At 44.9% G+C, this 20,109-nt stretch overlaps 1 protein-coding gene across 4 annotated transcripts in view; it reads right to left on the reverse strand.

The window, feature by feature from the left end:
- The window catches only part of pcbp3 (poly(rC) binding protein 3), a 31,032-nt gene extending 17,401 nt beyond the window's left edge, over positions 1–13,631 (reverse strand). For 3 of the 4 annotated variants that reach the window (XM_086145413.1, XM_086145412.1, XM_086145410.1), the window contains exon 1: positions 13,328–13,631. The gene's annotated coding sequence lies outside the window, so the exon portion shown is untranslated. Of the gene's footprint in view, positions 1–12,512; positions 12,581–13,327 lie in introns of those variants that run through there. The other variant, XM_086145411.1, reaches the window with a different exon arrangement.
- Between the last annotated feature and the right edge of the window lie 6,478 nt (positions 13,632–20,109).

The following is a 20,109-nucleotide window of genomic DNA, read 5'->3' on the forward strand; positions in this document are numbered from 1 at the left end:
AGTGTTTGACAAATTCATTCATTCATTCACGCATCTTATGGAGTCAAAGCATTCACTCATTCATTCACAGGTCATATCAGGAAAGGCGGCATTCACCCTCTCAGAGACATATTCATTCATTCACTCATACATGCATCACAAAAGAGATATAACATTCACTCATTCATTCACACACACATATATACAGACGTGATATCATTCGCTCTCATTTGCTAAAAATAGAAATATAAAGGTTTTGTTTTAAACCGTTCACCCTCTCATTCATACAGTCACACAGTTCAGGGTCTCCATTGAATCTTAAAGGAACCTGGAGAACCCTGAGGAACCACATGCTGACCATCCCAACCGGGGAGAACATCGCAGCTCCACACAGGAAGGAAAACTGTGGGGATCCAGAAGTGATAACCACTAACCAATGCCAACCTCTGCTAACCAATGCTAACCAATGTTAACCTCTGCTAACCAATTTTAACTTCTGCTAACTGCTGCTAACCAATGCCATCCTCCCAACCTCTACTTGCCGTGCTAGTTTGTTGTTTACTCCATGTTTTATTTTCATTAGCATCAATGGACTTGCAACTTGAAGTTCCCTGAATGATTGACAGCTGAATTTAGACAATCACTTCATCGTATCCTTCCTCTGACCTCCGCCGTGTGTGTGTGTGTGTTTGACGCCGTGGAGGCGGAGCGCAGAGTAATTCGTCCGTGGCTTTGCTCTCAGGGTGTAAATCTGAAGCCTGGATGTATTTATGTCCAGAGTGGCTTCGGTTTCCTGCTCGCTCATCAGCCTGCGTGTGTGTGTGTGTGTGTGTGTGTTTGTGTGCTTGCACACCATCAAAACACACATCGTTCACTCTAGTGTTACATTAGACTCTGTTGCATCAGGCCATTTCGAATTTTTACATTGATTCATGATTATTATTCATTCATTCATCAATTCATTTATTCATTTGTTTACCATAAAGAATGATTATTTCAGGATAGATTTATACATTTGGAGCTAATGTTGGCTTTCACATACTTTATCAGTTACTGTCCTTTCATTCATTCATTCATTCATTCATTCATTCATTCAGCCTTTGAATTCTTAGCTTGAGGAATTATTTTGGGATGATTTACACATTTTAAGTGAATTTTCACTTTCATGTACTTTTGCAGTGATCAGCTTTTTCAGTGATACGTTTTGAGTAATATTGGTCACATGACCATTACTAGAGCAAAGGGAAGAGGCGGAGATGAACAGCCGGGACCATTGTTTTTCTTGTAATTGCCCGTTATCGTCGCCCCGGCTGACAAATCACACCTCGCGTGGTTTGCCCGCAACCCTGTCCTTCCTCGCTAACATCAGAACGGTCCGTGAATACCAATGGCACCATTCTGCAGTGCACTGGGTCGCGTTCAGGTCAAATATGTCAAACACATCGGCGTCCTGCCCTCAAATGAGGCGGCACACATTCACCGCGCTGCTCCTCTTCCCTCCACAGCTGCTTTGAAAATGCAGCTATTGCTAGCTCCTGTAATTCTGGACAATGAGCTTCTACTTTTTTCACATGCGGATTAAACAATGATGCAGCTAATGACATTTAGCTTGCTCACATCACACCCATGAAATTAGCATGAAATTCTGGAGATATTCAATTCCGACACTGAAGAAGACGACTTTAATGCCCTATTACAGATATTGTTTGGAAAAAAGTATTTCCAGTATATATTCGTGGATTTTATCTGTATTTAATGAAAAGGTTTTAAAAAATAATTCTGTGTAAACGTCTCATGTTACAAGCCGGACATCTGCGACTTAGAGACAAGTGTGGCCTGTATACGTGCACATATATTTAGTTATTTTTAGCGGGTGTGGTTTATATTCAGGTGCGCTCAATTGTACTGAAATAATGTTATTCGTGCTCCCACCCCAAACGATGCTTCAACAGCAGCTAGCTCCGCCCTGTGACCGTTAGTGAGTGGAAATGGACACAAACAATTCACTTGCAGCCGTTTGACCTCTCACTGACACATGATGCAGAGAAGTCCATGCTAACCTCAGCTAACTGCACTAGCATTGACCTCTGACCCTGATCCGAATGTGGGTTCTTCCTGGCCTCTGAGGGTCTGAAAAACATCCAAGTGAACGGAGAGGATGGAAACACCCACAGAGTGTTTCGCCTCCCCGCTAATATTCGGCCTGGATCTGTGTGTGTGTGTGTGTGTGTGTGTGTGTGTGTGTGTGTGTGTGTGTGTGTGTGTGTGTGTGTGTGTGTCTGTGTGTTAATATCCTGCCTGGCTATAAGCCCCGTCTGACGTCTTCACACCTTCACGCTGAGCGTCGACACCCCCGACTCTTTGATGTTCCAGCGTCTTCAACCACTTAATCCCGAAGAACTAACACCCTCCCGCGTTTGAACACACTCCTCGTCATGTCGCGCACACACTCCCTTTGACGGCGGGGTTCACAAAACATATAGACACACACAGGCGTGTGCACTGACAGACAGGCTTGCAGCGAAGCTCCAGCTATTAGACTGCTAAGCCACTCCAGACAGACAGAGGATGTATTTTATTTTATTTTATTTTGTTTTTTTTAACTGGTTTTATTTTATCCTTTTTTTAGTTCACCCTTTTTTTATTGTATTTTTGTATATTTCCAAATAATTTTTTGCCAGAATGCGGCAGATGATTTTTTTTCCCAGCGTCAGTCAACTATGTCCTACTGATAAACACATATATAATATATTAATATTAATGTTGATAACATCAACAACAACAATAATGATAATAATGAAAATAATACCAAAAACATCAATATTACTACTACTCATGGCGATACTACCTCTTCGACCTCTACTGATATTTTTAGTGCTTTATTATTATTGCTACAATTAAAATTAGAATAATATCAGTCATTTAATCAAATGAATAATGTTTAAAAAATATTTCCAGTTATTTCATAATTAAATAATAAAAAAAACAGCTCTTTTATTTATAGTTTAGTTTTTTTATCTTTTGTTTCACATGACCTCTTGCCATTTCATGAAAGATAGTGTTTCCTGCTATTTCCACATGAAACACTGGAAATATCAATCAATCAATCAACCAATCAATCAATCAATCAATAACGAAAATATCAATACATTTTTCACACTTTCTTAATTTTTTTTTCCTTTTTTCCTTGTTCAACCTGCACTTGTCTTACAGGGCCTCCTCTGGCCACCACATGGAACTACACCATGCACCGTCCGATTCAATCAGTCGATCAGAATTCAGTTTTCTTCTTCTTTATGAGGCTGCTTTATTCTTCTTTTTGTTTTGCTCAGCCATTCAGTGATTAGCCGCAATTAGCAGCAGTTAGCAGCAGTAGCATTACACAGTGAGAAAGTTGGATTCCCACAGATAGGCCTTCCTGCTTGGAGTCTCCATGTTCTCCCCATGTGTTCATGGGGGTTCCTCCGAGTTCCCTGGGTTCCTCAGGTTCCTCTATGCCTCTGTATGACACGTGAACGAGAGCATGAAAGGTCGTGCATCCAAATACGACGTGTGAGGACGCTTCTAATACAATAATAACATAGTAATAATAACAGGTGTCCGGATGAGATGTTAAACCGGGAGGCCAGGAGGAGGTGGAGGTGTGTGGAAGGGCCTCGGCTGGGTGGGGGGGCTGGATGTTCCCGCCGTCCCGCCTCCTGCCTCCCTCCGGTCCCTCCATTATTCATGTAATGGAAGAGTGAAAGTGTGTCAGGGCAGCTGCTGAGATGTTAATCCAGCACAGCTCTTCTCCTCTCTACACCCTCCCCCCCCCCCCAGCCTCCTGTGGGCGCTGGAAGACGAGGGGCGGCGGGGAGGAGGAGGAGGAGGAGGAAGAGGGGCGGGGTAGAGATTTCCAGGTCAAGACCTCCAAAATAAAAGGAGCGCAGCCTTTTCTTGGTTTAGTTGCGCATTTTGACACCATTTTTCTCCCTATTTTTTTTTTAGCTTGTTTCGGATTTTTACTTCTAATTCCCAAGTTAAAACTGACACCTGTTTTAAGAAGTTTCCAGGATTTTTTTCTTAGTTTCTTTTCTTAGTTTTTGCTGATTTATTACATAGTTATTATTAATTCATAAATGTTATTTGTGATTGATTTAATTCAGAGTCTCGCTCAACAATTGGCCGTCGCCATTCAGGAAAACGACCCAAGCCCTCAGACTTCTGTCTGACTAGATATCAATAATCGAACCCCCAAATCCTGATCGCTATGGAAGTCCAAGAGGGGCAAACCAAAGCTGGTTTCTGTTTTAAGCCACATTGTTGTTGTTGTTATTGTTGTTGTTGTACCTGTTCTGGCCACAGGGGGCGCTGTGGCTCTGTGCACTGCACAGGTAAAGTTGAACTTGCAAAATGCACACTCTCTCTCTCCCTCTCTCTCCTACACACACACAGGTACACACACATGTACAAACACACACGTGGACACACACAAACTCATTTAGGAATACATCAAAACCTTCTAAAAATAAATATTTGACCAAAAACACCAAGAAAAATCCACCTTTTGGTTCCCATACGGCTGCTATTTTTCCCTTGTAAATGACTTTAGTGGTTAGTGTGTAACCCCAACACACACCCACGCACACACACACACACACACACACATGCACACACACACACAGCCCCCCCGCTGGGCCCCAATCTGGCGGTCAGGTGTACCTCGGCGGAAGGAACCATCGGCACGCTGAGCGATGCTGCAAAAAGGCCAGCTGGCGGCGGGGGGTGGGGGGGCAGGACTACATGCAAGTACACGCGAGTCCACAACAGTACACGCTAGTACATGTGAGTACACATCAGTGCATGCTAGTACACACAAGTACACGCTAGTAAATGCTAGTACACGTGACTATGCACCAGTACACGCCACTCCACACCAGTGCATGCTAGTACATGCGAGTACACAGGAATGCCCACTAATACATGGTAGTACACACCACTACAGGCTAGTACACACCAGTACATGCTAGAATATGCAAGTACACACTAGACAACGCGAACACATGTGACTAAACCACAGCACACGCGAGTACATGCCAGTACACACATTCCCGTATATGCGAGTATATGCACAGAAGTTGTTGTGAGTGCACACTAGTACTTGTGAGTACAAGCTAGGACACCTAAGTACATGTATGTACACACTGGTAGACGCGAATACACACATGCTAGCACATAAAAGTACACGCAAATACAAACTAGTACACACTAGTGCATGTGAATACATACAAGGACATGTGAGAACACACTAAGTACATGCTAGTACACTCAAGTGCCCACCTGCACCCACTAGTACATGCTAGTACACACTAGTACACGCTAGAACACCCCGTTAAGCAAGAAATTCGGGATGAAACGGTTAGGGTCCTGAGACTACTGCTGCAGAGGGTTTGTAGCAGCTTGGTCCGGCTACACTTCCTGTGAGCTGCTCGTCTCCATAACGACGTGGGTCATGACCCCCCACCCCAGGGGGGCGGGGCCAATCAACCCCCTGAGCGCCGGCATTTGGATTATGCCAAAAAGGAGCGAGTGTGCCACTGATCCCCCGCCGCCGCTCAGACAACAGGTCCGCCTGTCGTGAGCTGTCACCCCCCAAACGCCTGCCGCCGCTTCCCCCTCCACTGCTTCCCCCTCCACTGCTTCCCCCGTCCAGGACGATAAAGAGGGGCGAGAGCGAAGGAAGAGGCGAAGAGTTGACGCTCGTCACTCGAGTGCCGTGGCTTAGCCTAAGAGGCTTGAATAATCAGCGCTAAGCCGCCGCGTGTGTGCGTGCGTGCGTGCGTGCGTGCGTGCGTGCGTGTGTGTGTGTGTGTGTGTGTGTGTGTGCGCGTGTACACACCTTCCGAGCGGCTACAAACTCCTTGGTGCTTTTTTTTTAATCAAGTAAAAGCGCTGAGAGGCGGCGGCAGAGCCAAGAGCTAAGAGATGGGATTTGTAATGTCTGTTATACTCCCCCTTTACCCTCTTAACTCCCCCTTAACTCCCCCTTTACTCACCCTGTACCCCCTCTTTATCCCCCTTTTACTCCCCCTGTACCCCCATTTGCTTCCCATTAGCGGAAAGAAAGAAGAAATGCCTTATTGTCACATACAGTTACACATTGAGCGCAGCATCAGTGAAATTTGATCACTGCATGGAATCCATCATGGATGAACCTCGCATGAATAACCAAGCAAGCAGTTTGGGGTTCCGTGTCTTGCTCAACAACACTTTGACAGGCTTGGAAGAACCAAGGAATGTTTGGTTCCGAGAACGACAGAACTGATCTACGCCCCGCCACCCTATACCCCAATTTACCTCCCCTCCCCTAAGAACCTTATCCCTCAACCACCTCTTCTCCTTGTACCCCCTCTTTGCTACCCATTAAACCCCACCTTTAACCGCCTCTTCTTTTTACTCCAATTTGCTCCCCCTTTAACTTCACTGGACCCGTCCTGTCCATTATTTCCCCCCTTTTACAACGCTTTACTCCCTTTAAATTCCCCCTCTTCTCCCCTTTTACATCCCCTTTACCCTCCTTAACTTCCTGTTTATCCCCCCTTTACTCCCCCACTTCCTTCATGCTCTTTATGTTTCCAATGTTTTTCCGCTGCTTTCAGCAAAGAGCCTCACACACACACACACACACACACACACACACACACACACACACACACACTGGTGTGCATGCAGAGATGCTATCATGCTATTATGCTACATGCTTATTAGTACACATCGAATCGATCAGAAACTTCTGGATGTTTTAAATCACACTGCTCTGCTCTCCTCCCCCTTCCTTCTTCTTCTTTTCTCCACCTCCTCTTTTACCTCCTCCTCTGACAGTCTCAGTAATAGTCCTTCCGATACTTTGAGTACTCGGATACTCTCTCATTTCCCTGGTGGTATTTGTGTACTTTTACGTCATGCTGAAAATCAATAAGTTAATACATTAGTAATTTAAATGAAATCATGGGTCAATAAATCAGCTCTGGAGTGTGTCCCCCCCCCCACACACACACACTCCAGCTCCTTCCAGAGAGGATAAAGACAGTGAGAGGAACCCGATCGCGGATCAATAATCCCATCAATCATTGATCTGCTGGGACACACTGAAGCTCCACTTCCACCTCAATCCTGTACCTCCACCTTCTTCTTCACCTCCTTTTTCACCTCCTTCTCCATCTCCTTCCTGCAGCTCCAAACCAACAAAAATATTAGATGTTTCATTCATTCATTCATTGATTAATTGATTAATTCATTCATTGATTAATTCATTCATTGATTAATTTATATATTCACTCATTCATTCACTCCTTTATATGTTCACGATTCCCTTCGTTGGCGGTCTGTTGTGTCTATTTTGTGTTTTGTTGTGCGTCTGCTGTGCACCCATTGTGTGTTTCACAACAGTCGAACCGTCAGCAGAAGTTCATCCGATTTTTCCGGAGGATTTCATGGCAGCGTCCTCTGACTGAAAGTGTGTATGTGTGAGTGTGTGTGTCTGCCACTTCAAGCACACTGAGGCCATCTGTTGACATCACGATGACATCACAGCGACATAATGATGACATCACTGAGAAAGGAAGTTGGGCCCATAAGCCCCGCCTCCGGAGCTGAAGCCGACCACAATAACATTCCCCTAGCCTCCCATCACACCTTCCCCCGCTGAGGGTATTAGTGGGTATATAAATAGCAATTGCCAGTGTGTGAGTGTGTGTGAGTGTGTGTGAGTGTGTGTGAGTGTGTGTGTGTGTGTGTGTGTGTGAGTGTGATGGGGGGGTGTTTCCAGGAACCCAGCAGGAGAACGTTCTGCTCATGCTTCACCTTCTTCTTCCTTCCTGTCCTTCCTCTGCTATTCCCTAACCCCTGTGATCGATAACACACACACACACACACACACACACACAGCTTGAATTACATCAGCAGTCTCTCCTTGGACGAAAAGTGGCCTCGGATTTCACGCGTCATAATTTTCTCAGATGCCGGTGGCTCCCGGAAAAGGTTGAATTTCGGCCCCCAGGGGGGCAGATGCTTCCCCGTCCACCCTTCACCCCACCGCCATCACATTTCATAATGAATTACGAAGCGTGCCGTGTTGTTTGTTCTTCCGGAGAATGCGGCGTGGAAAAATGGCCGCCGGTGTGTTTGCGTCGGTCACGCTTTGATGAGATGAACACGAGCGTCCTACCAGGAACCACCACCGGGGCCGCCGATGGGCGGAGGGGGGGGGGTTTGCTGTGTTTGAACCGTTTCAGGGCGCAGCGGTCCCGGGTTCCCTGATCCTGGTTTGCAGAAAAACAATGTATCCCTGAACCTTCTTTCCAGGACTGAAGAACCCGGAGAACCTTATGAGAACGTTATCCCCAGGGATAAAGAACTCAGAGAACGTTATCTAGGGAATACAGAAACGGGAGAACATTATCCTGGAACTGAAGAACCTAGTGAATGTTATCTTGGGAATAAAGAACCCTGACAATGTTTTCCTGGGACTGAAGAACCCGCAGAATGTTATCTTTCTAAAAAAAATTAATCCGGGAGTGAGGAACCGAAAGAACATCATCCTGGGACTGGAAAGGATGGAGAACATTATCCTGGAGCACAGGACCCAGAAAACGTTATGAAAACATTGTCTCCAGAATAAAGAAGCCAGAGAACATTATCTAGGGATTGAAGAACCCAAAGAACTTTGACTTGGGACTAAAGAACCTGTAGAGTGTTATCCTGGGAGCGAAAAGGATGGAGAATTCTATTCCAGAGCTAAGAACCCAGAAAACTTTCTCCTTGGAATTAAGAGCCCGGAGAACAATATACTGGCGCTGAAAAGCCCAGAGAACGTTATCCCCAGGAATAAAGAACCCGGAGAACATTATCCTGGGGCTTAAGAACCTGGAGAATGTTAACCCCAGAATAAAGAAGCCTCCTTGCACCAGCCTCCATGGAACCCAAAGATGATGCTGGGGAACCCTGGGCACATGGAGAACATCTGATCCACATCTGGAGACGGGAGAACCCGTGGAAGCTTCACCATCTGCGGAACCTCAGGCAGCAGATTCAGGACCACCTTTCCAGGACCTGCGTTGGCAGCCTTAAGGGGGCGGGGCTTAGAACTCTGAGGCCTCATGGTGGGCTAATCCATTCGCCATCGCCGCGGGGGAGTGGGCTGAACCACTTTTAATTGGCAGTCACAAACAACAAAACTCCGCGGCAAGCTGGGAGGTCTCATTAACGGTCAGGTCACGTGACCTCAGCGCCCTGCGGGGGCCGTTTCTGTGGAGATCCTGAAGAACCCCACCACGACCCCCATCTCACCAAATGGTTTGTCCCGGTTTTTCAATTCGAAAGGAAATACGGAACGATGTTTTGGTGCTCGTGAAGAGCAGCGATCCGATCTTCCCGTTCTGGAGCCAATCATAGCTGACACCGAGGCAGGAGGCGGAGCCTAGAGCTATTGATCACCGGGTCCACTTACAGCCATTCAGCCTTTCATTCACACCTGAAGGAGAACCTGGAGAACCCATGGAGGAGATCTTTGAGGGTAGCATGTTCATCGGCACTAAGATGGGATACATTTTTTTGGCGATGCAGTTTTTTTTTTCCAAATTTTTTTCAATTTATTTTTATTTTTTTTTTTATATCTGGTTTAAAAAGACAATTTCATACTTTAAATCGGACTTGAAAGAAAAACTCCCAACCCTTTGACCACCTTGTTTATTTATTTATTCATTTCATTTTTATTTAATTTTCCTTTTTTTTTTTATGCTCTATTGAGGTTTTTTTTTTCTGCCTTTTTTCTTTTCTTTTCTTTTCTTTTCTTTTCAGCGTTTTTCTCAAATTCCATCCAAGTTTTTTTTTTTGACAGATTCTCTTCCTCTTATCTTTCTCTGATTATTTTTTTTGTTGTCAGGATTGTCTTTCTTGAACTTTTTTTTGAGAATGTTTTCTGGATTGTTGTCGGTTTTGTTTGTTCTGTTTTTTTTTTTAACGTCTTTTTCTATGACTTTCAAGATGTTTTCTATAGTCATTTTTAGGGGACATTAATAATTTTTCCCAAGATTGTTTTTCATGTTATTTTTCTCTTGCAAATTTTTTTGTTTTCAGATTTTTTTTCCCTGATTCTTTCCCTGACTTTTCTAGTTATTTATTGGGTATATTTTCTTCAGATCTTTTTTCAGGATTTTTTTTTTTGGAATTACTAATACTTTTTTTCCTTGTTTTTCCTCTTTTTCTTCCACGCACTCTCATGTCCATGTCATGTAATATCTCACTGATATGAAATCAATGTCTCACAACCTTTTTTTTTTCTGATTTGTGTTTCCTTTAACAGAAAAATAAGTGTTTTATTTTATTTCTTGGTTCTTTGACAGACGCTTCAAGAATTACTGTCCTTGTTGGATGTTTCAAACAAAACTGAACCTTTTTATGGATTTTTAATTTCCACAGCAAGGTTTTATTCATGATATATTTTCTCTCTTTATAGATCAGGTTTAATGGAAAACTTAAGCTAAAGTTAACATGCATCCTTTCTTCCCCTGCTATTTCCATGAAAACAACATTTCCCAGCAGCAGCCCTTCCAACATGGCGTCCTCCAACGTCGGTACTGAGAGATCTCTCGGGTTTGACTAAGTGGACAGAGAGTATTGACGTCCCAAGCACTTTGGCTCTACTGCACACACACGCACATGCACATATACGCACACACACTTCCTGTTTAAGTACAGTACAGGATGTGCACCCCTCCCCCCCTTGCCAGGAATGCTTCATAGGCTAATGGCGAGTTCTCCCGCTGCAATGACGGGCTGATCCAATCAGGCGGCTCTATGCCCGTGGAGTCACTGCACTTTGTGCCATGTCATGTTTCTGTGTGTGTGTGTGTGTGTGTGTGTGTGTGTGTGTGTGTGTGTGTGTGTGTGTGTGTGTGTGTGTGTGTGTGTGTGTTTGTGTGTGTGCGATACACAGCGTCTTCTATAAATAGCCTTCAGGCCTCCTGTCAGCGACTGCCGTGTTTACAGGTCAGATTTATATATTTTTTTTAATTTTCGTGACATTTTGTTTATTCTTTATTTTCTTTTAATTTCAAGTATAAATAAATTTGAATTTTTGGAAAATTTGGAGCCCGTGTCCTCAAGGTGTGTGTCTTTTTTATTTATCTTATAATTTATTCATTCGCACATTTGCAGATGACATTTAAAGCTTATAGAAACAAATTTTTTAGGTTAATTTAATGTCATTTCATTCAGTTCATCTCGCTAAAATTTCAAACTATTTTTTAATACTTTTTTTTAATAATACATTTTGAAAGGCTGTTTTGGTCATTGCTTTTCCTTTTGAGAATTTACAATTTTCAGATAACCTTTTAAGAATTTAACTTTTTATTTGTTTTTGCAATTTTAAGGTATTTTTTTGAAATGAATCTCAATATAAAAATGAATTGAAATTACAATTCCTAAATATCTGTTCACATCTACAATTTTCAAATGCTTTTCAAAATTCACTATTTTCATTTTTTTTCAATTAAAAATTTTGGAAAATTTATAAAAAGCTATAATACTCATCCACAATTAGTGAAACTGTAATTTTTACATATATTTTTTTTCCAAATATGTCTCCTGACTGACGGATTCTCTATGGATTTCAAGATTTTTGGATGAAATTCGTTTTGTTCAAAGTGACTTAAGTAATATAAAGTTTTACATTTATATTTTTCCAATTATTTCTGTATCATATTTCAATTTTTTTTCATGAAATTCATTTTTTAAGTGGTTTGGATTTTTATATTAATTTTCTAATATTTTTGTTAGATTTAGAGATATTGTGATGAAATTCATTTTTTTTTAACTTTTTGACTTAAACTATGTTTTACAATTATTTTTTCTAAATATTTCTCTGTTCAATTTCACAATTTTTTGAATGAAATTCTGTTTCAAACATTTGAAATTTTCTGATGACGTCTAAGAATGAAACTTTTCATTCTTTTTTGCAATTTCAGTATATTTTTTTAAATGTCATGATTACAAAAATAAAATTAATTTACAATTTCAAGTATTTATTAACATCTCTAATTTTCAAATGCTTTGCAACATTTCTTTTTTTTTTTAAATGTCAGAAAATGCACAAATATGCTAAAATTCTCATCCACAATAATGTTTATATATTTTTTTCTTATATTACTTTCTTCTTGCAACCCTTTTTAATGAAAATCATTTTTTATCGTGACTTAAGCTTTAAATTTGACATTTTTGCCTTGTCTTTTGTATTTCAAGTTTTTTGCATGACATTCATTTTTTTAAGTGACTTAAAATCAAATTTTTACATTTACTTTTTAAATATATTTCTTTAATATTTCTCTGTTGAATTTCAATATTTTTGGATGGAAATTAATTCTTTTCAAGTCATGATTTTTTGATGAAATTTGTTTCATTAAATGACATTAACTTTAACTTTTACAATTACGTTTTCCAAACATTCTTCTGTTGATTTCCAAGATTTTTTGATTAAATCTATTACTTTCACATACATTTTTCTAATGCTTATGGTTTGTCTGTCAGCAGCGGCGCCCCGTCGTGTCCCGGAGGTTCCTCTTCATCACAAAGAGCTTGTCTTCCTCGCAGGCAGGATTTATTGAACAATTTTCAAAATAAAATGCCATGAAGAGCGGGTGGGGGGATGACATCACTGATTCTTTCACCAAGAACAACACGAGGAAAAGGAGGAAGAGGAGGAGGAGGAGGCATAGCTCATCCCCAACCACTGAATTTTCAAAAAGAAATGATAACGCATTAAATCAAGAATAATTCACCCAAAAATACGCTAATTGTCATTTTTCCTTCTTCGTTTCCACTAAATTCCATCAAAATTTCACAAAGTTTCCCAGCTCCCGAACTCTTTTTCCCCTTTTTTAAAAAGAAATCTCCCCGTTTTGGTTTTTTGTTTTTGTTTTATTTTGAATCAGACAGGAATCCGAACACTTCCTTCGTGTCCGCACTAAATTTTTCTGCAAATTTTCTGCAAATGTTCTCCAAATTTTCTTCTAATGTTCTGCAAATTTTTGTAATTTTCCTTGCAGGATTTTCTGACCATCTTTGACACCCTGACCTTTAGAAGTACACGTTTATACTGCAAGTACCACCCGTCGCACTACCAGCGGTAGTAACCAAGATTTAAAGGTCTGGCTTCCTCCAATGTTTCACCTGAAAGAGCACGGGATGGAGGAGGGGAAGGGGAGCGAGGGAGCCGGCGGAGGAAGAGAAGAGGGGGAGGAAGAGGATGGCCTCACTTCGCTCTACTTTAAAAAAATAAAAAGAAAGTAGAAGAAGAAGAAGGGGTTCCTACCGTCTGTGGGTGGAGGTGAGGAGAGTCCAGAGGGTCCACGGGGGGAGTAAAGGGGGAGTAAAGGGGAAGGTGGAGGAGGAGGAGGAGGGGGGGGGTCGGCGGTCCGGTCCGGAGAGGAAGGATGGAGTGACGGGGAGGACGGGGGGAAGAGGAGGAGAAGAAGAAGAAGAAGAGGAAGAGGAGGAGGAGAAGAAATGCTTGCAGCCTGGCTCCCTCGCTCCTTTTCTCTCTCTCTTTATCCCTCTATTTCCCTGCGACACACACACACACACACACACACACACACACACACACACACACACACTCCGATCACAGGCTCCTTACACGCTTTGCCATGGGGGGGGGTCCCCTCCCTCTCACCTCCGGGCGGCCAATCAGGAAGAGGCTGGGAGGCAGCCAATGGCGGCAAGGCCGCCCGGCGCCACGGCGACGGCCAATGGGAGCGACCGATGGGGAGGGGGTGTCACAGGAGGGGCTGCGGGGCCGGAGGATGGGGAAGATTTAAGGTGGACGGGAGGGATTTAAGGTGGACGGCGAGGAAGGATTTAAGGTGGACTGTGGAGATTTAAGGAATAGAACGGAGATTTAAGGTGGACTGAAAATATGGAAGGTGGTGTTTAATGCGTAAAGGTCTCAGGTGAGATTTAAGGTGGACTTGTAGAATTTAAGGTGAAGAGCTGAGACTGAAGGTGGACAGTGAAGCTCCGAGGAGGAAGCGGGGATTTAAGGCGGACAGGAAGGATTTAGAAATGGACATTAGAAATTTAAAGAATACTGTGGTGATTTAAAGTGGACAGCAAAGATCTAAGATGGGATTTAAGGTGGAAAGCAGAGACTGAAGTTGGACGAGAAGCACTTAAGGGGGACAGCAGAAACTGCAGGAAGGATTTCAAATTCTGCCAACTTTTCCGGAATTACTTGTATTTTAGGAGATTCCTTCTACTTCCAGGGATTACTTGTATTGTCTTGGATTACTCATACTATTAGGATTACTTTTTCCTTCTGCTCCTCCTGTGTGTTTACCTGATGTTCTTCTAGACGTGTCCATCCTTGCTCTCCTCCACAGCCCCTCCCCGCCTCCGACCATTTGAGTTGTCTCCATCTCCATCAAGCCGCTGTCACTTCCTGGAGGCGGGGCCAGGGTGATGCCCCGCCCCCTGCACTCCGACTCTGGTCTGCGTGAGAGATGAAGAGCGAGGTGCATCAAAAATTCATCAGGAGATGGAGGGAGACGTCAGATCCAATACGCAGACGTCGCCCTGACGAGGGTGGCCACTCAGCTGTGAGGTGTGTGTGTGTGTGTGTGTGTGTGTGTGTGTGTGTGTGTGTGAGTCCAGACGTGTGACATACAACAACAGATCTTCTGGTGTTTATCTGGAAGCTTGATGAAAGAGACTCCATGCAAACCTGGCTACCATTATTGTATATAGCTATATATTTCAGTAATTAATTTATATCTATATATGTTAATATATTTATAGCTTTTTGCATTAGGCATATATAAACATAGTATTTAGTAAAATAGTAAGTATTAATACTATACTTGTGTTAAAACTTATTAATACTAAGTATTTATAAGTATTTTATTATATATTTATTTGTTCGTATATATCGTTGAGTAAATGTTTATTTAGGAATTAATACTATGTTTTGTATTAATTTAGGTGTATAAGTAGATACATTTGAAATACTTTTCATATAACTATTTAACTTTTTATATATGTATGTTTGTATGTATATGTGTGTATGATATAAACACATATTTATATATGTATTTTCATTTGTGTATGTACACATGTATACATGCATATATCTATTTATCTAGATTTGCTTAGGTGTATTTATGTATGTATGTTTGTATGTTGACATATATAATTATGCATTTATATGTATGCTATGTGTATATATATTACAATTAAAATATTTTTTATTTATTCATATAAATATATATATGTGTGTATGTATGTATGTATGTAAGTATGTATAAATATGTAGGTATGTATTCAGGTATGTATGTATGTGGATTTATATAAACATTGTTTTTATATATTGTATCTATATTTACTTCGGTGTATTTGTGAATGTCTGTACATCTGTATGTTGATGTATAAAAAAAAATGTCTTATATAAGTCATATTATTTGGTTATTCTTTTTATCAAGTTAAATCTATATATATATTAAATATTAATATCTATATATTAAAATATTAATCTATGTAATTATATATATATATGTTGATCTTTTATAAACATGTATTTATACACAGTTTTTTATGTCTATACATAGGTACATGTGTGTTACGGTTGGTTCCCAAGAGGACAGACACAGGTTCGTAGAATCGCAGGTGGTTTAGTAAGTGGATAGACCGGGAGGTCATACACACATCAGGGAGAAGACTACGCAGACTTCTCATAGCAACGAGATCAGACAATGTCTGCAACTTTGGGTCCACCTTATATACTCTTGCCTAATTAGTGGGATTGTTTCCTGGTGAGGCGTGTTCACCAGGTGCAGGGGATAACTGCCTTGATTGCTGTGCCACCTGCCTGGGGATCCGATGAGTCGTGACAGTACCCCCCCCTCCAGCCTCCTCCTCCTTGGACGAGGGCGCACGGCGACGCGGAGCCGGTTGATCTGGATGGGTGCTATGGAACTCCTCCCACAGCCCTGGGTCCAGGATGTCCTTGCGGTGGACCCAGGAGCGTCCCTCTGGCCCGTACCCCTCCCAGTCGACCAGGTACTCCAGTTGACCCCGGCGGCGTCGAGATTGGAGTATCTGGTGTACTGCGTAGATGGGTCCCTCGTCAAGGAGGGGAGGTGGCGGAGGCGGCACAGCAACCCCAGGGCCTGCAGCGTCTGAAGAGTCAGAGGAATAGCACGGTTTTAACAGAGATACATGAAATACCGGGTGAATTTTATATTCAGGCGGGAGTTGAAGGCGAAAAGTAACCGGATTGATCTGGTGGGAGATCCTGAAGGGCCCGATATACTTTGGCCTGAGTTTTTTGCAGGAGTGTTTCATGCGAAGGTCCCGGGTCGAGAGCCACACTTTCTGTCCCACGACATAGGCAGGGGCCTGGGCTCGGTGAGCATTTGCACAGCGGCGGCGGCGGCGTAGAGCCCCTTGTAAATCCCGGTGGGCCCTGGCCCACACCCTCTCACTCTCTCTGCACCATTGATTGACTGCTGGGACTTCTGAGGATTCTCCTGTCCAGGGAAACATGGGTGGTTGGTAGCCAAGCATGCACTGGAATGGCGTTAACCCGGTGGTTGGTTGCCGGAGGGAATTTTGAGCATATTCTGCCCAGGGAAGGAATTGACTCCAATTTGCAGGGTGTTGCTGGCAGTACGTTCGGAGGTAGCGGCATACCTCTTGGATCTTGCGTTCTGTTTGTCCATTGGTCTGGGGATGGTAACCAGACGACAAGCTCACTGTCACCCCCAGCAGGCGAAGGAAGGCTCTCCAAAACCTGGATATGAATTGGGGTCCCCGATCAGAGACGATGTCCTCCGGCAGTCCAAAGTTCCGGAAGACCTGGTTGAAGAGGGCTTCTGCAGTCTCTGATGCTGTAGGGACTCCCCTCATGGGGATCAACTTGCATGCCTTAGAAAATCGATCCACTACCACTAGGATGCTCGTGTATCCCTTGGAGGGGGGAAGGTCTGTGGCATAATCAATGCCGAGATGGGACCAGGGTCTATTTGGGATGGGTAAGGGTTCCAGTTTCCCTGCTGGTAGGTGACGAGGTGTTTTCGCCCTGGCACAGTCGGGGCATTGGCTGACATATCTTCGGACGTCTCTCGACATTCCTGGCCACCAATATTTGTCTCGAAGTATGTTCTGAGTCGCACTCATTCCTGGATGCCCGGTACCTGGTGCAGAGTGTGCAGAGGTGAGGAGAGATTCCCGGATGGTTTGTGGTACGTAGGTACGATTGGCCGGAGTGTTGGGTGGTGCGGGGTCAGACACTGATGCTTCCCGGATTTCTTCATCCAGGCTCCACCGGATGGGGTTTACTAGCACACCGTCACACAGGATTTTCTCCGGTTCTTCTGGGGCGTTTTCTGGAGAGTGAATCCGTGACAGAGCGTCGGCTCGCCCATTGAGAGTGCCAGGGCGATATCGGATGTGGAACTGAAATCGGGTGAAGAAGAGGGCCCATCTAGCTTGGCGGGGGTTTAACCTCTTGGCTTGGCGCAGGTACTGCAAGTTCTTGTGGTCGGTTAGCACCGTGAACGGGTATTTTGCGCCCTCAAGCCAGTGGCGCCACTCTTCCAATGCCAGCTTGATGGCCAGGAGCTCTCTATTGCCGATATCATAATTGCTCTCTGCTGAACTCATCCTCTTTGAAAAGAAAGCACAGGGCTGGAGTCGGGCTGGCTTTCCATGGGGTTGGGACAGGACGGCTCCCACCCCCGTGGTTGAAGCATCAACCTCCACTGTGAAGGGAAGATCTGGGTCCGGGTGGTGCAGCAGAGGGGCGGACGTGAAGGCCTTCTTGAGCCCCAGGAAGGCTCGTGTGGCGGTTGGGTTCCAATGCAGGCGTTTTGGTTTGCCGCGTAACAGGGAGGTGAGGGGCGTAGCCAGTTGGCTGAAGTTCTCTATGAACCGTCGGTAGAAGTTAGCGAACCCCAGAAACCTCTGGAGTTGCTTGATTGTCTGGGGTTGAGGCCAAGAGTGGACGGCACTGACCTTGTCTTCATCCATACTCACTCCCTGTGGATGGAGGTGGTAGCTGAGGAACTGGACGGTGGTCTGGTGGAACAGGCATTTCTCTGCCTTGAGGAACAGTTGGTGTTCGCGAAGCCTGGTGAGGACCTGGGTGACATGGCGAATGTGACTGGACAGATCAGGGGAGTGGATCAGGATGTCATCTATATAGACGACCACAAATTTTTGGAGGAAGTCTCTGAAAATCTCGTTCATGAAGCCTTGGAACACGGAAGGGGCATTGGCTAGGCCATATGGCATGACCCTGTACTCCCAGTGACCAGAGGGGGTTATGAAGGCAGTTTTCCACTCATTCCCCTCTTCGAATGCGCACAAGGTTATAGGCGCTCCGGAGGTCCAGTTTGGTGAATATTTTGGACCCCCGGAGGGACTCCAAAGCCGCAGGATAACGGAATTTTACGGTGGCTTGGTTCAGGATCCGGTAGTCCACACAGGGCCTCAACCCTCCATCCTTCTTTGCGATGAAGAAGAATGGCGAGGCCGCAGGGGATTTCGACGGTCGGATATAGCCCTGGCGCAGGGATTCCTCTATATAGGTCTCCATGGCCGCCTGTTCAGGGAGAGAGAGAGGGTAGATCTTTCCGTTCGGTAGCGGTTGGCCTGGAAGGAGATCGATTGCACAGTCCCAGGGACGATGGGGAGGCAGCGCGGCGGCTCGTTTGGAGCTGAAGACGTCCTGAAAACCCGCATACTGGGAAGGGATCTGGACCCGGTGGTCTTGCTTGGGGCTTTCTACTGATGTGGCATAGAGATGCACTATTCTCCTTGGAGGGAGCTGGGGAAAACAGTGCTCCTTGCAAGTCTCACCCCAGCGCAGGATTTCCCCAGTGGCCCAGGAAACCGTAGGCTCATGCGCCCTCAACCAAGGTCTGCCTAACACCAGATCTATCTGGGATTCCTCCAGGACATGAAACGAAATGTTCTCCACATGCAGAACCCCAATGCTAAGCTGAAGGGAGGAGGTTTGTGTGTTGACTTGCCTGGAAGATAGGGGTTTTCCCATCACTGATCGCACGGTGAAGGAGGGGGAACACGGGAGCCGGGGAATTTGTAGCCGTCGGCAGAGTGCACCGGAGATGAAGTTCCCTGCCGAGCCTGAGTCCAGGAGGGCGTGCACCAGGTGGGTAGAGTCAGACACACAAAGCTGGGCTGGGATAGTCAACGGTGTCAAGTAGACGTTAGGAGAAAGCACAGCGCCTACCTGGGGTGTTGGAGGTCTCGTGGGGCAGTGTGATATCCGGTGATCCTTATCTCCACAGTAGAGGCAGAGGCGGTTGGCTATGCGTCTGCATCTCTCTGTGGTTGATAATTGGAGGGCATCCACCTCCATGGCCTCTCCAGCTTGCTCTGGCTGGTTCCGGGACGGCCCTGTGGCAGACCTTCCCGGGACAGAGAAACAGGCCTCTCTCCGGTGCGATACCCGGATGGCTAGCTGGATGAACCTCTCCAACCCCATGCAGTCATCGTACGCCGCCAGGTGGAGGCGTTCAGGCCTTGTCGAAACTTGGCCAGAAGGGCTGGCTCATTCCATCCATTGGCGGCTGCTAGCGTCCGGAACTGTAGGGCGTACTCCACGATGGACCCCTTCCCCTGGCGGAGGTTGAAAAGTCGAGCCTGGAGGGAGGAATCCCCCTCGGGCAGGCTGAAGGCTTCTAGGAAGTGCTCCATGAAGTTCTGCGCTGTCGCCGTCACAGTGCCTGGGGTATTCCAGATCGCTTCCGCCCACTGGAGTGCCTTACCCGACAGGAGGGAGATGACGTAGGCGATCTTGGACTTCTCCGTGGGGAACCGAGCGGGCTGCATCTCAAACATCAGCGAGCATTGTAACAGAAAGCCCTTACAACTTTCTGGTGCGCCGGAGTAGGTGGCCGGGCTAGCCATCGGGGCAGCCTGGATGACCTGATGAGGCGTGGAAGAGCTTGTGGGCTCCATACCAGGTCTGATCTTCTGTTACGGTTGGTTCCCAAGAGGACAGACACAGGTTCGTAGAATCGCAGGTGGTTTAATAAGTGGATAGACCGGGAGGTCATACACACATCAGGGAGAAGA

The sequence above is a fragment of the Fistularia commersonii genome, chromosome 4 (genome assembly GCF_037954325.1).
Source record: "Fistularia commersonii isolate RoL2024-O1a breed Wild chromosome 4, RoL_Fcom_v1.0, whole genome shotgun sequence".
Taxonomy (NCBI): domain Eukaryota; kingdom Metazoa; phylum Chordata; class Actinopteri; order Syngnathiformes; family Fistulariidae; genus Fistularia; species Fistularia commersonii.